Below are 15,952 nucleotides of genomic sequence, written 5' to 3'. Positions count from 1 at the left end.
TTTGTGGGGCAAAATGAGTACTCTATTTTGCTCAGAAAAATAACCATTCAAATTAAGAGACGTATAGAGATAAAGTCCACAAACTTGAATAAATCCGATGTATTGCCTTGTGTAGCAGACAGAATTCTAAAATAACCTCCAAGATATGTGACCCTTAATACACATGTTCTGTATAATCTTCTGTCCTTGAGTACAGATAAGCTTGAATATAATGAGGTATTACTCCCATGATTATGTTACATTTTACAGTAAAAGGAGTTTTTTAGATATAATTAAGGTCCATCATCAGTTGACTTTGAGTTAAATAAAGAGGAGATTATCTTGTGTGGGCCAGGCCTAATTAGGTGAGCCCTCTAAAAGAGGGGTTAGGTCTGTCCTGGAAGTCAGAGAGATTATCATACTAGCCTTCAGCAAGTGGGCTCCATGTTGCGGGAGGTCTGTGGGAAGGCCACATGGGAACTGGCCAGCCTCTAGTAGTTGAGCTCAGCTCCCTGATAACAGCTGGCAAGAAAATAAGAACCTCAGTCCTACAACCACAAAGAACCCTGATTTCTGCCAACAGCCATGTGAACTTGGAACAGGATCCCAAACTCTACAAAGGACCACCACCTGACCAACATCTTGATTACAACTTTGTGGGATCCTGATTAGAGGGCCAACTAAGTTACACCTAGATTCATGAATCATAAAAATGGATTTTAAATGCATGTTGTTTAAACCAAGGCTCAAAGACTTTTTATCTAAACCCAGTTAAGTTTGCATGTGTTTGATGATAGAAGAAACCCTATTCTTTTTTCTCACAACAGCATTTTTGGAGTTTAAAAAAGCATTTGGAACTTAAGCACAAGTTTATCACATGACCCAGCAATTCTACTTGTTGATATTTACTCAAGAGGAATAAGAACATGTCTATACAAAGATGTTTTCATAAATATTTGTAGCACTTGTTCACAATAGCCTAACAATAGGCAAATGGGGAAAGGAATTCTAGTCTATCCATACAGCAAGAATGCTCGAAATAGAAAGGCATGACCTATGGAAATGCAAAAATATGGGTGATTCTCAAAACCATTATGCTGATTAAAAATAGAAAATCCTGGGTGCCTGGGTTGCTCAGTGGGTTAAAGCCTCTGCTTTCGGCTCAGGTCATGATCTCAGGGTCCTGGGATCGAGCCCCGCATCGGGCTCTCTGCTTAGCAGGGAGCCTGCTTCCTCCTCTCTGTCTCTCTGCCTGCCTCTCTGCCTACTTGTAATCTCTGTCTGTCAAATAAATAAATAAAATCTTAAAAAAATAAAAATAAAAATGGAAAACCCAAACATAAAATGGTACCTACTGACTAATTCCATTGATAGAAAATTCTAGAATAGGCCTGTATAATCAAAAGATCAATGGGTGTCTAGAGGAGGGTGTGGGATAGGGAATGTTTTCAAGTGATGAAATCTTTGTGTCTTGATCATGGTGTTTGTTACCCGGTACACACATTTGTTAAAACTCACTGAATTGTACACTTAAAGGGGTCCTTTTAGTAGAAAAAAGTTCACCTTTGTGAAGAGCTCATTTTAGTGAAATTAAATCATGATAAAGCTGATTAACAAAAACAGCATCTGGTATATACTAAAACTTTCAACAGATATTGTGTATTTACTTAATGTCAGTTTTATTCTTTAAATAACTTATAATTTTAGGAGAAATCTATTTTTCATAATAGCCCCATGGGTCGGTTTATAAACAGAGTCAGAACACAGATTATAGATGTGGAAAGTACAGAATTAATGTCACAAATTATCTCACTTGTCAGCAATTGTGGGATACTTCAGGGAGTTTGCCGTTTCTGATGCAATCTAGTGTTAATTTCTCTATGTCTTGAGGATTCTCTATGTAGTGAGTTTTAGGCATCATAAGATTTCTGAAAAGATGTGGCACAAATTCATCAACAACACAGTTTAGGAAGTCACGAAGACTTTGAGGATCAAAATAATACATTTTGATACAGGAATTAAGGCATTCTGAGTAACAGGTCACATGTTACATTAAGTAAAACTGATTTAAAAGTTTGGAGTCCCATTACGCCTTAGAAAATACTACTTTCATGGCTTTGGATTTATTAGGATAGGGTGTCCCTTTGCTAGCCAGGAGTTTAAATTGTCATTTTTTTTCTTTTCTTTTTTTAAAAATTATTATTATGTTCAGTTAGCCAACATAGAGATCATTGGTTTCTGATCTACATATAGTAGATCATTCATTAGTAGTGTATAGCACCCAATGCTCATCACAACACGTGCCCTCCTTAATACCCATCACCCGGTTACCCTATCCCCCACCCCCGCCCTTCTGTAACCCTCAGTTTGTTTCCCGGAGTCTAGAGTCTCCCTCTCTGGTTTCTTCCCATTCAACTGCAAGAACATATATCTGGATAAATTGTCAGATTTTTAAAAATAAAATTACAACCTTGAGATCAGTTGATATTCACAGAAAATCAAAATAAAATAAGATATTTGTAGGAAACTTGGCAGTGCCTATTAAAAAGCAGGGGAATATAATTGAGGTCTCACGCTATTATTTCTCTCCTTGCTGAGCTTTCAGCTGTTTCATAGAATTGTCTTTTTTATGCAAATCTCCAATAAGGAATACTGTTTTTCTGAAAATAAATAAATTGGAAAAAAAAAATCTCCAATAAGGCAGGATTTGTTACAAGCTATGACCCTCCCTGGAAAGCAATAATTTCATTAACTCGTGAATGATACAAAAAATAAAATTCAAGAATATGTCTCATACATTCATAACTCCCCAACCTATTTTTCATGGTTCTCTGGTACATTCTTCCAAAATCTTCATGAAATCAACTGTTTGCCGACCTGAGACCAGCTGCTTTCTTGTGCTCAGATACTTCAGCATCATTACGTGAACAGATAATGGATTCCTTGCTGAGCAGCTGACATTTCACAGTATGTAACGGGGACCTGCTCAAACCAATTAGGTCATTTCTGACAGAAGCTTTGAACTTTCTGCGTAACCACTACTCAGGTTCCCTTCCACCGTTTGCTCCATGGACAAAGTTTATTTTTATTTTTATTTTCTTAAAGATTTCTTTCTTTCTTTCTTTTAGAGACAGTGAGCATGTGAGCAGGGGGAGGGGCTGAGGGAGAGAGAGAGAAATAATCCTCCAGCATGACCCCTGCTGAGCTCAGAGCTCCAAATGGGGTTCAACTCTAGGACCCTGGCACCATGACCTGAGAGGAAATCAAGAGCCAGCCCCTTTAGGGACCGAGCTGCCCAGGCACCCCTCCAGGGTCAAAATTTAAATGGTCAAGAAGCTGGGAAATTACAAGAAGAATTCAAGAGTCAGGAGAGTCATTGGATCAGATATGCACGTGACGCCAACTAACTGTGTTTTACACTGACAAAACAGTTCAATGTTGGCTTGAAAATTTTTAAAATAAAATTTGGTAAGTGAGCTGGGACCATGTTTATTTAGGGCTACACGCTCGTGTCTGCATCTCCCAGAGCTGCAGAAACGCCAACTCAGCCGCCGTAACTCCACGGAACCACAGCGCTTTGCTCTGATTCAGTTCTGCACCGCTGTAACACAATTTTTATTTCCTGACTTCTTTAGCAAATTGTTACTGACATTTTGGAAATAGTCAGAATCGTTTCTCAAATTTTATGCTTTCTCCTTTCAAAGATGAGAAGAAGTTTCCCCTAAAACTGTCTGCACTTTCTGCTATGATATGATTTGTGGAAATACATATAGACATATGATGTTTTAGCAAATAATCCCATTGTTTTATTTTAAGATATGTCTGCTGTTGAGATTTTTCATTAAAGGTTTCATTTTGTCCATGGGTGGTCTTGATGCAGCAACTACTTAAATTCTTCATCTAGACTGTACCACTCTTGTACTTAGGTCATCAGAATTATACACAATAACTTTTGAGAGCAAACTTCATCATTAACTAACCTGCTCAACTTCAACTTTCAACCAGTGGGGAGGGGGGGAAATAAAGGTATAAAATTTGAAACAGAATCATGACATTTAAATGCTTATTAAGACACTGATATTAGCAACAGGATACTTTATAGATAAAGTTGATAGGGGCCATTTTAATTCCACATCTGTTTTTAGTAGCCTGTCAAGATTTAAGATTTAATCCATCAACATTTTCTTGCCCTTAGCATTTGGAAGATAATTAACTGCTTTAATTAAAGCCCAGTGAGAGATATATACCAAACGGCCCACACGGAAATCAAACCTATGATTATCCCAATGTTCTAATCAGCTATGCTACACACATTAACCACAGTCTTGATTATGGTAAAGAGCACAAGAAAAAGTCTATATTAAAATGTCACCGTGTCACCTTTTACTATGTTACTGAGCATCCTTTCAAAGCAATACATTGTATTATCCAAGCTTTTCTCCTATAAAAGATAAGAAAAACATGCATACTTGATTCCTTTTTCTTTTTTTTTTTTTTTGAATTGAGGTTTGGGAAGGCAAATACAGCGCTGCTTGCACATCTAATAAATGTTTCGTTGCAGTACCTGTCTATTCTGAAGAGACGGGCTGAAGGAAGATATGTTCGAGGTCCTCAGATGAGAAGTCGACGGATGCCAGCTCACCAGGTACTAGCTATCTGTCACATAAACTCCTTGCTGTTCCTAGGACAGAATGAGAGTGTTATGTCATCGGTGTCCTGGAGGGCTAGGTTTTCCAGGATTTTCAAATATCTGTCCCTCTAGACTTCCCACCAACCACAACGCGTCTCCTATCTTCCATCATAATCCTAAGACACTTTTCCATGGTATTCTTCCCTGGACTGTGGTTATTCACAAATATCATGCAAGTGAAAGAGACACCATCTCTGCCACTGAGTTATCCAATTGTCTTCTAAAATTATTCTCCCATCAAGAAACAATTAATTACATTTAATTAATGATCTAAATGTTAGAGAAACATCACTACATCACCATTAATTTTAGTAGCATAGATTCTTAAAAGTTCTGCAACAGGACAATTTTCAGCAATTATTTTTACAGCCAGTGGGAGTAATATTTTGATATATTCTTTAAGTCACAATTTACATATCTAGTTGATATTTTGTTCTGGTAAATTTAAATGATGTTAGCCAACTGTTCTCGTGTTTAATTTGCTACGATGCTATGAAATCGACGCATTAAAGAAGTATGGAGTAAGAGTATGGATTTGGGGGGGTAAAAGTAAGTTAAAATAAAATTCATACATATAATTGCATTCTTAAATGTAATTCTTGTCATAAAATTAATCCTCTTCTAAGGTTTACAAAGTCAAAAGTTACGTGTTTCTCAGAAATTTTCAGGGGTGTCTTGAGCTTTGAACTTGGCTTAGTAACTCATTAATTTGCAAGTCATCTTGAAATATTTCCTATGGACTCCATGGTAATTTATCAGCTGCTACAAAGCTTAAAAAGTAGAATTATTTGATTAATTTCAAGATCCGTTTTGGGGATACTCTATGCATTTTCAGAAATACTATTTAGTTATAATGTGATTGTTTTCACAAAACTTTTTCCTCTGTTAAAGTTATTTTCCTGTTCTCTCTTGTATCAGAGATAAGTATTGACAGTTCCAGGATTGGAAACATTCTTTCTCCACAACATCTATGGTGGTCTCTGCCACGATTATCCACTAACTACCACACGAGGTCTCAGAGGATCCTGCTTACAGAGGGGAATTTTGTAAACACTGAAGTAAATCCGAGGTCGAACATTAAAGTAAAATAAATATTTGTTATATAGAAATAAATTTATTTTTATTTTTTTAAAGATTTTATTTTATTTGAGAGACAGCAAGAACGAGAGAGAGCACAAGCAGGGGGAAGGGCAGAGGTAGAGGGACAAGGAGGCTTCCCGCTGAGCAGGGAGCGGGACCAGTGTTCTGGGATCACGACCTGAGCTGCAGACAGACACTTCACTGACTAAGCTACCTACCCAGGGGCCCTGAAGTGATTTAAAAATGCAAATACAGCATGGGAATTGATGGCCTTCTGTGAGAAAGTGGATGGTCACACTGCACCTCTGAAAATCAGTAATTCTATTAGAAATTAAAAATCAGTTGCAAGACCAATAATTGAGGGGCAAAGACTCTGATGAGGGAAAGAATGCAACTGATGTCCTCTAGTTTTTCTGGGAAAATACACTGTTATATATCTATTTATCTATGTCTATCTATCTGTCTACCTATTAGGTTTCAGAGTTTTGCTTTTATTTTTATTTATTTATTTACTTTTAAAGATTTTATTTATTTATTTGAGAGAGAGAGAGTGAGAGAGAGCATGAGGGAGGAGAAGGTCAGAGGGAGAAGCAGACTCCCCGTGGAGCTGGAAGCCTGAAGCGGGACTCGATCCTCAGACTCCAGGATCATGACCTGAGCCGAAGGCAGTCGTCCAACCAACTGAGCTACCCAGGAGTCCCAAGTTTTTGCTTTTAAAATAGTACTAAAGCCCTTATGAAGAAAATGATAGTCTTGTTGTCTTATTTCTTTTAAAGTATTTTTCCTCAGCTGTTTTACCTTAAGGCCTAAATCATTAACATACAAGATGGGTTTTGTCTTAGGTATAAGCAGTGATTTGGTAGACCTCTAAATAGGAACGTATCTGTCTATTTCCCCCAAAGTCAGATAGAATAGATTTCAGAGTGCAAAGATACAGTTTCGAAGATTCTCAGGCTGAGATACAGAATTTAATGAGTTGCTTATCTTGAGAATGTGCTTTACCCATAACAGCTAGAGCCTATATCTCCACACAATATGGTGAAGTAATTTTCTAAAGAACTTTTTGAGGGGTAAAAATAGATCTGTAGGAGAATCGGCATATATGTGTTTGTGCATCTGTGAAATAAATGCCTCAAATATATTCGCCATGGATGTTAAGTAACATGATGGTATCAGTTTTTTAGTCTGTTTTCTTGTATGACAAATGCAAACATCAGAAGGCTATTACTCAAAGGGTGGCCAGATTAACACTGCTAAAAATGATTCTAGTTATTCTAAAGCCATGAGAAAGGATTACACTCCCAAGCTTGTTTATGCTCTCTTGTTCTGGGCTACAAGCAAATCCCAGGATATTACCTTCCCTGGGGACACTGTTGCATTTGGATGGCTATGTGCAAGTTTCAAACTTTCCTGGACTTTTTCCAACTCCACACTGATTTCTTGTAGTTCATCATCAGCAGAAATAAGAGGAAGAATAGGGAAAAGCCTGACAATAAATTATCATCAAAAATCACTGTGGGGGCACATAGGTGGCTCAGTCAGTTGGGTTTCTGCCTTCAGCTCTGGTTGTGATCCCAAGGTTCAGGGATTGAGTCCCATGTCAGGCTCCCTGTTCGGTGGGGAGTCGGCATCTCCCACTACCCCTCCCCCTGCTCATGATCTCTCTCTCTCTCTCATTCTCTCCTTAAATAGATAAATTAAAATCTTTTAAAAAATCACTGTGCACTGTGGATATTCCATTACTGAATGATTCTAGAAAAATGCAATGGTGGTGGTACTTGATAGTTTACACTCTAGTAAGGGAGAAGAGAAGCAAAAAACGAAACATATATATGAACACAATTAAAGACTGTAAGAAATACCAGTAAAGAAGGAAATTGGGTACTTTGTTAATGAATTACTGGGGAGTTTGGATTCAGTATGGTTGGTCAGGAAAGACTTCCAGAGGAGGTGGCTTTTGAAGTGAATCTTTGAGAGTGAGAAGAAGTTGGCCATGCTAAGGATGAGAAGCTTGGAGTTCCCAATACACAGGGGTTCCATCACTTTCTTTTCTTTAGTTCATGGTTTGCCTAGAGTCTGACTTAGTTACTATACTTTTCTCCTAAGGCCTGACTCATACTTGCTTAAACGCTAGTATTTAGCTCAGGCATCTATATGCTAGGAAGTTATTCCCGAATCTGTTTTCATTTTTCTTCTCCAAGATGTGTTAGATACCCATTCTTAGTGTTTCCTTAATAATCCATAAACAACTTTCTTAACACACTTCCTTTACTTCCCTGAAATTATATGTCCTTATGCCCATACTGTGTTGTATTTTCCTTTCTAATCCTAGAAGCTAGCACTTCGCTTCATTAATTGCAGTTGGAAAAAAGGGGTTATTATTCACAAAAGCTAGAAATGAAATTTGAGGCATGGTATAGCAAGAATCTGATCAAAGTGTCTCACCAAAACTCCACCAGGCTCAAATCATGATGAGTGAAGTACACTTTTTTGAAATCTGTCTTTTCTCTCTCCTAGTTCCCTTTGTTTGTTTATTTGCTTGGTGAAGGAGTTTTTTTCCTTTTCTTCCCTAAGTTAATCATTTTCTTCATCAGAGCCTACTTACACTGGAAGAAGATGAAAGGAAAAGGGAAGAATAAGGGTTTTTCCCATTCAAACATTTTTGTCATCTTTGTAAATGATAGAAAAATAGACTTTAAAGTCAATTATGGTCTCAGAAACTTTAAAGTGTATTTTTGGGGACTAAGAGTAATATCATGTCTGCATGTTGGAGTATAAATCGAGTGAATCGTCAGCATAGAGATGATCAATTCAGATGTAGCATCTGGTCCTATTAGTTGTGGCCCAAACGAGCTATTACCTCACCCCATTATCTGGAGGTCAGGTTGAAGGTTTAATTCAAGTTTTGTTATGTGGATTTATAAAGTGACCCTATATTATTATCAAGTTTACTGAAATACCACTCACCCACTGTCTCTGCAGTAGGCAGAAGAGTAGCACCCCAAGATGTTCTCCCACGGATGTCCTAACCCCAAAATCCTGTGAATAAGTTATGGTTACATGGCAAAGGGGGACTAAAAATTGCAGATACAGTTAAGGTTGCTTATCAGCTGATCTTAAATTAAGGGTTTCTTCTGGATTACATGGGTGGGGCTAATGTCATCCCAAAGGTCCTTAAAAGTGGAAGAGAGAGACAGAAGAGAGTCGGGGACAGAGATGTGACATGGAAGAGGCATCAGAAAGATGCTGTGTTGCTGGCTTCAAAGCTGGGGGGAGAACTGGGGCATGTGGGCATTTTCAAAAGCTGGAAAAGGCAGGACACAAATTCTGCCCTAGAGTCTCTGGAAAGGAATGCCATTCTGCTGACACCTTGATTTGAGTCAATGAGACCTGTTTGCCTAACCTAATTCTCCAGTTAGGTATGTGCGGGATGAGTACTCTGTCTTACAGCATAGGACTGTCTCAGAGAGTGAAGGTTTCCTAAGTGACTTCCGGCTGTGGAAATTCTTTGTTTCCTCTTTTAGTAAACCAAATATCAACAGGACACTTGAAATAATATGGAATTCTCTAAATGACCTACAACAGCTCTTTCAGACTTTGAATAATTCTCTAAATGACCTACAACAGCTCTTTCAGACTTTTAAAAATATGTGATTATTTTTTATTATTTTTAAATTATTTTTTATTATTTTTAAAAATATGTGATTCTTATTTAATAGTTTTCTGCAAATGAGGAAAAACAGTTCAAATAGGGCATGGCGGTCATCGGAAACATTACTCTTTAGAACTAGGGTAAGAATCTTGAAGGCTGAGAAAGAACTAGCATCTACCCATAGCATATTTTACTTTATGTGAAGAAGTTTGCTGCAAATCGTTTTGAATCATTTCTTTTCCCAACTGAGTAGAAAGCTAGAAAAGAGCAGAAGAGAAGAATGTGTGAAAAACACAGCAATAATGAAGTTTAATATTCGAAGGGAGCTGTTTATTTTCTTGGCGGGTTGTAATCATCTCTGTGGGCCTACTTAGTATGTTATGCAGAATTACCTTTCTGGAAGACAGTTTACTTTCAGACATTATCTTCACTATATCTTGCCAGTGTTGGTTCCTTTCTGTATCACTTGGTCATGAAATGCTTCAAAAAGTCTCTTTAGTATTTTTGTGTTCCTCTCATGGTCATTCTGTAGAGAAGAGAAAAGTTTGGAGGATCCTTAAAACCTGTGTGAGCTCTGGTCCTTAGTACATGGGCACATGCTGTAGGATGACACCTCCACAAGCCCCTTGTTGTAGACAGACACAGTAACTGTCAAGCCACCCATTTCTTTCTTTCTTTCTTTCTTTTTTATAAAATGTATTTATTTATTTTTCTTTTTAAATTAACGTATTAACATATATGTATTAATAGCCCCAGGGATACAGGTCTGTGAAGCACCAGGTTTACACGCTTCACAGCACTCACCATAGTACACCTTCCCCAATGCCCATAACCCCACCACGCAAGCCACCCATTTCTCATTGAGCTGTTGTCCTGAAGCAGAAGAGCAGCTGGGAACTCTGGATCTCACGCCTCCTGGTACTCAAGCACTTTTTGACCCAATGGTATTCAACGCCAGCCTCCAACTCAATGGTAACACAAGAGCATTCTGTGGCCCGCTCTGGACTTAATTAATATGCTCACATAGCAGCCTTGGGAAGGTAACCTTTTGGTTTCAAAAATCTAATCTGAGTAGCTTAAAAACAGAGCTTTCACAGAAGGTAACCTTCAACACAACCCCCCACCAGGGTCTGTGCACAGGCATTTTTGTTTTGACAATCTTTCCTGCTCTTTCAAGGATTATGGGGATTTTGTAAATCATGCTTTATTTAGTATTTATCTGTAACTCCCTGTAAATGAGGAGAATGATAAATGTAGTGATAGAAATGGCTCCAATACCGGAAGAGTGGAAAAGGATCGAGGTCTTAAAGAAAGAGCAGTACGTTCTCTTCCATGACTATACCTCCCACCGAATGCCATATCACAAGGACCACTGAGTTTTACATTTTTCGTCTCATGGTATCTGATTTTCATAATATTTCTATTAACATTTTTGAACTTACTTAAAAACATCAGCAGGAAACTAGAAATGGATCTATCAACTTCCTAAGAAACAGGTCAACTATAGTGTCTAAGCAGTATAGAAGAATTAAAACTCATATTTCCAGGTTTCATTAAAGGAAAAATTAAAACTCACTTTTACTTATTTGAAATTTTTTATACATTGAAAACTTCAGAGATTAGTGTGAATTAATGTGAATATTTATTTCTCTCCAATAGAATGTAACCCTCATGAAGGAAGAGATTTTGCTTCATTAATTGCTCCCTCCTTAGCGCTTAGCCTACGGCCAGGCCCAGAGTAGATATCTAATGAATATCAGTGAAAAGCTCAATAAAGTAAGCTCAATAAAGTAAGATGAATCTGAACAGTTAAAAATTAATAAATATGAAAAAAAATTAATTGCACTTAAACTTAATGCAGACATCGATTTCTGAGTACTTCATACTTGGTTGAAATTAAAATCTAGTCTTGGTGCTTGGAACGCAGATTTATGTGGTTATTATTAAATTGGTCCTCCTGAATTGTACTCCTGTTAGTACAAAAAAAGATGTGAATTCTATCAACTTATAGATGCTCAGCACTTGTCAAGCCTATGTATGTGGGACAGGAATGAAAATACGAATAAATGGTGTTTTCGTATGTGTGCACGTGTACATGTGTGTATGGTTAGATACTGTCTCACCTACATACCTTCAAGATTAAGCTCTTAATGATCCAATATGCATACTGTCCTCTACACTTGTGGCCAGTAGGGGGAGCTGTCACCTGTCACTGTGGCATGACTTTGTAGGTGCAAATTCATTTTGTGTGAGGACTTGTACCTTAGTGGTAACTTCTACCAAAATAAATCTGTAGATTTTGATTGGCCAATATGTCAATAGGCCAATCAGATAAATTGAGACTTAGGAATGAGTAACATAAGACAGCTTATAGTACATACTAGATTTTGTTTAACAGCAAATCAATTATAATATTAGATAATAAATTGGATCAATGGTAAATCATTAGCATTTATCTACCACAGCATTTGTATGGTATCAGATGTTTATCAGCATTTACCTTCTTTTCTCATAAACTCCACTGTTTGGATATTTGTTTGTATTTATGTTGTATGGGTACATATCTTTTTTTTAAGATTATATTTATTTGAGATAGAGAGCACGCACATGAAAAGAGGTGGGGAGCAGCAGAGGGAGAGGGAGAAGCAGGCTCCCCGCACAGCAGAAGCCTGACATGGGGCTTGACCCCAGGACCCAGGGATTATGACCTGAGCTGAAGGCAGATGCTTAACCAACTGAGCCACCCAGGCACTCCTACTTGGTACATACCCTTACCATCCACAAAAAATAGAAAAATTAAAAAGGAGGAAGAGAAAAGTCCATATGACCTATTTAAAGATTTTATTTATTTATTTGACAGAGAGAAATCACAAGTAGACGGAGAGGCAGGCAGAGAGAGAGAGAGGGAAGCAGGCTCCCCGCTGAGCAGAGAGCCCGATGCGGGACTCAATCCCAGGACCCCGAGATCACGACCCGAGCCGAAGGCAGCGGCCCAACCCACTGAGCCACCCAGGCGCCCCTATCTCAGAAATTTTTATCATCTACTACTTATAGGCTTCTATCAGACTTTACCCTACTTAATTCTCAAAAATCATGTTCTCGCTCAGTTTTATTAATCAAATTTACAGGTGAGGGAATCACTGCTCAGAGAAGGTAGGGGACTTCTTAACACTCCCATGACTAAGAAGTGGTTAATCTGACATTTCAGCTTTAATCTGTTGACTGTTATTCCCATGTAATTACAGCTTATCCTAAGTCAGCTGTTCACCCAGTCCCTGGTACACGCCACGTATATGGGATTATTCTCTCTTGGATATAAGTTTTCTCTTCCTCATTCTCATGCTCTGCATTTGAGAACAAAATCTTGCCCAATTTCGCCGTGTGCTAAAGGCACTGATGTCACTAAAAGAACATGTGACCTTTATGTTAAGAAAGCTAAGGAGAGCCTGTTGTTCTGCTCTGCTCTGGCTGGCCTGGCCTACAGCAGAATGTTCTGGGGACCTGAGGTGGTCAGTGGTCTTGTCATCCACCTAGAATACTGGGAAATTGACTGAGGCTAAGATTCATCAAGAAGCTGAGTAGGGGACGCATGGGTGGCTCAGTTGGTTGAGCCTTTGGCTCAGGTCATGATCCTGGAGTCTGGACTCGAGTCTCAGCCACATCAGGCTCCCTGATCAGCAGGGGGTCTGCTTCTCCTTCTGACCTTCCCTCTCCCATGTTCGCTCACTCTCTGACAGATGTTGATTTTGCATTTGCTTCACCATCTAACACAAAACGCCTTATGATTGTATTTTAGGGTATAAGGAAAGATGTTCTAAATCCAAACTTCTGGTAATCAAGATCACCATCAGTATATGTTACTCGAAAGCTAACGTGGGTCCTCTATATCAACACTGTGTTATTAAAATGGAAGTTATTAAATGATTTCATTTAATTTTTAGAAATTGCCCATAAAGTACATTTTAATAAGAAACATGACTCAGAAGCATAACCTCTGTTGAAATGAAGTTATGATTCATGAGGTTTTTTTGTGTGTATTTATATAGTCATTTGCCAAAGACTCATTATTTATTATGAACTTATCTTAAAGATACTACTGTTTATATTGGCAATGCTTACACTTCGATTTTTTTTGTTATGGGTGGGTTCTTGTCCTCAGTTTAACATATTATGTCCAAATTTTTACCATTTTGATTTTGTCGAACGATTCTTGCTTAATCTGACCCATATCATGTCCAGTAGGCTGAATGACTGGTTCCTTAACAATAGTTAAATATTGGGGCGCCTGCATGGTTCAGTCGGTTAAGCATCCGGCTCTTGATTTCGCCCCAGGTCATGATCTCAGGGTCCTGAGTCTGAGCCCTGAGTTGGGCTCCTCATTAGCTCTAGATTCTCTCCCTCTCCCTCTCCCCTACTCTCATGTCCTCTCTCTCTCAAAAAGAAAAAAAAAAAAACCGCAAAAACCATTGTATCAATTCTATTGTTTATTTAAAACTGCACACACATCTCTAACCACCCTTTCCTCTTCCTCTTTCGCATGACTTAAAGGTCGGGGGTGTAATAGAGAGCCAGGCATGTGAGACAGGGAATTGGAAGAATGAGGATCTAATCCAACAGACTGTGTCCATAACGCTTTGAGATCTCAGGTGAGGCTTGAATTTAGATTAGATAATTCCTCAGGTCCTATGGGGACAGTGTGGCACACTACTTACGATCACATTACTCAGAGGAGGCTGGTTTAAGTTCAAATCCCAACTCCTACGCTTACCAGCTGTGTGACCTTGGGCAGGTTGCCTAAAGCTTCCGTTTCCTTACCTATCCAATGGGAATAAAAATAGCACCTATTTCATAATGTTGACAAATTTAAATGAGTTAGTACGAATAAGGCACCTAGAACTTATCCTGGCTCAAAATAAGAATTGTATTTATGCCTGTCATTTTTTATCTAATTTGCATCAATATTTAGAAATTTGTGAGATTCTGAGCAGAGCTCAGATATTCTTAGAGCTCTATTACATGCTGGGTTTTCTACCAAAGTTAAAGGCTATATCCATGAACAAAACAAAGAATTGCCTTGAATTTTCACTTATACCAGAATTTACAATTACAGTCTCCATCAAATGCCAACCTATGGGAAAAAGTACTTGTTAGTTGCTTTTTTTTTTAAAGTAGGCTCCACACTGATTGTGGGGCCTAAACTCATGACCCCCAGATGAAAAGTCAGATGCCCAACCAACTGAGCCACTCAGGTACCTCAAGGACTTTGCTTTTTAATCTTTGTTACTAATGTGTCTAGTTGCAGAAAATGGTTATCTCTCTTACCCAATGCTCTCTAGCTCACTTCATACTACTTTTTTCATACTATTTTTAAGTCAAATACAGTGCCTGAAACACACCAAAGGCTTAGTTAATGCATGTTTCCTATGTTGTAAAAAAATTGATGATGTCTCATGACGTATTCTGTTTCTTACATTTTTTTTGTAATACATATTTCTGCCTCTACTTCAACAATTATGTGATTCACCTATGAATACATTCCTAAAATTTTGGTGTAATATATACTTGTTTCTATCTTTATTTTTATATATATTTTTTGGTAAAAAGAAATGTATTGATATTTGAATACTTACTCAATAACAGTATTCAGTAACACTGCTAAATATGTTTACAAATCGTTAACAGGTGGCCACAGTTGCTTTTCCTTTTTAAGGGGGGAATGCCAATGTACACTATCATGTCAATTGTATATTATAATGTTTTATCTCTTCCTTTGCAATTTATATGCCTTTCATTTATTTACTTGGAACCTCTGACAATATTGAGTAACAGTGGTGATAGTGGACAACTTTGTTCTGTGTCTTATTCATTTCAGGGAAAACTTTCCATATTTTACTATTATGGTTGCTATAGTGTTTCATTACATAAACTTTATTAAATTAAATAAATGGCCTCAACTTATACTTCATTGAGAGGTTTTGTGTATCATGGATGGGTTAAAGTTTATCAAATTATATTTGCATCTAGTTGAAATTATTTTTTTCTTCCATTTTGTTAATTTAGTGAATTAAATTATTTTCAGACTCCTGGAATAACCCCAAACTGGTTATGATAGATATCATCCTTTTTATATCTCTGTATTCCATTTGCCTGTATTTTGGTTAGGATTTTTGCATACATATTCAGAAAAGAGATGGGTCTATATTGATTTCATGTAATCTTTCTTTTCAAGTTTTGATATCAAAATTAGACTAGAATCATAAATAGAGTTAAAATGTATATCCTCTTTTCCTAATCCATGGAAGAGTTTTGATAAATTATTTCCCACTATCTCTTCAAATATTGCAACACTCCCTCCCTCTTCTCTGGAACTCTAATTTCACATATGTTAGAACTTCCCACCACATCATTTATGTATGTTTTCTACACAATTTTTTTTATAATTTCCATCTATTTTTCCCCACTTGGGATATTTTCTTTTGGCCTGTCTCTCAGTTCTTGTCTCCTTTCTTCATTTGTAAAAATCTGTTTATTAAACAATTTTAGCCATTTTT

The 15,952-nt window shown here is 37.6% G+C and overlaps 1 protein-coding gene across 2 annotated transcripts in view; it reads right to left on the bottom strand.

Moving 5' to 3' along the window:
* ALDH1A1 (aldehyde dehydrogenase 1 family member A1) overlaps positions 1 to 15,952 on the bottom strand; it is a 392,715-nt gene that overhangs the window by 163,073 nt on the left and 213,690 nt on the right. Inside the window, exons 5-6 of one of the 2 annotated variants that reach the window (XM_044265890.1) lie at positions 9,794 to 9,927; positions 4,544 to 4,660 (exon numbers count right to left, since the gene is read on the bottom strand). The gene's annotated coding sequence lies outside the window, so the exon portion shown is untranslated. The remainder of the gene's footprint in view (positions 1 to 4,543; positions 4,661 to 9,793; positions 9,928 to 15,952) is intronic. The other variant, XM_044265891.1, reaches the window with a different exon arrangement.

The sequence above is a fragment of the Neovison vison genome, chromosome 9 (genome assembly GCF_020171115.1).
Source record: "Neovison vison isolate M4711 chromosome 9, ASM_NN_V1, whole genome shotgun sequence".
NCBI lineage: Eukaryota > Metazoa > Chordata > Mammalia > Carnivora > Mustelidae > Neogale > Neogale vison.
Note: the sequence above shows the minus strand (reverse complement) of the source record. Positions and strands in the feature narration are given on the sequence as shown.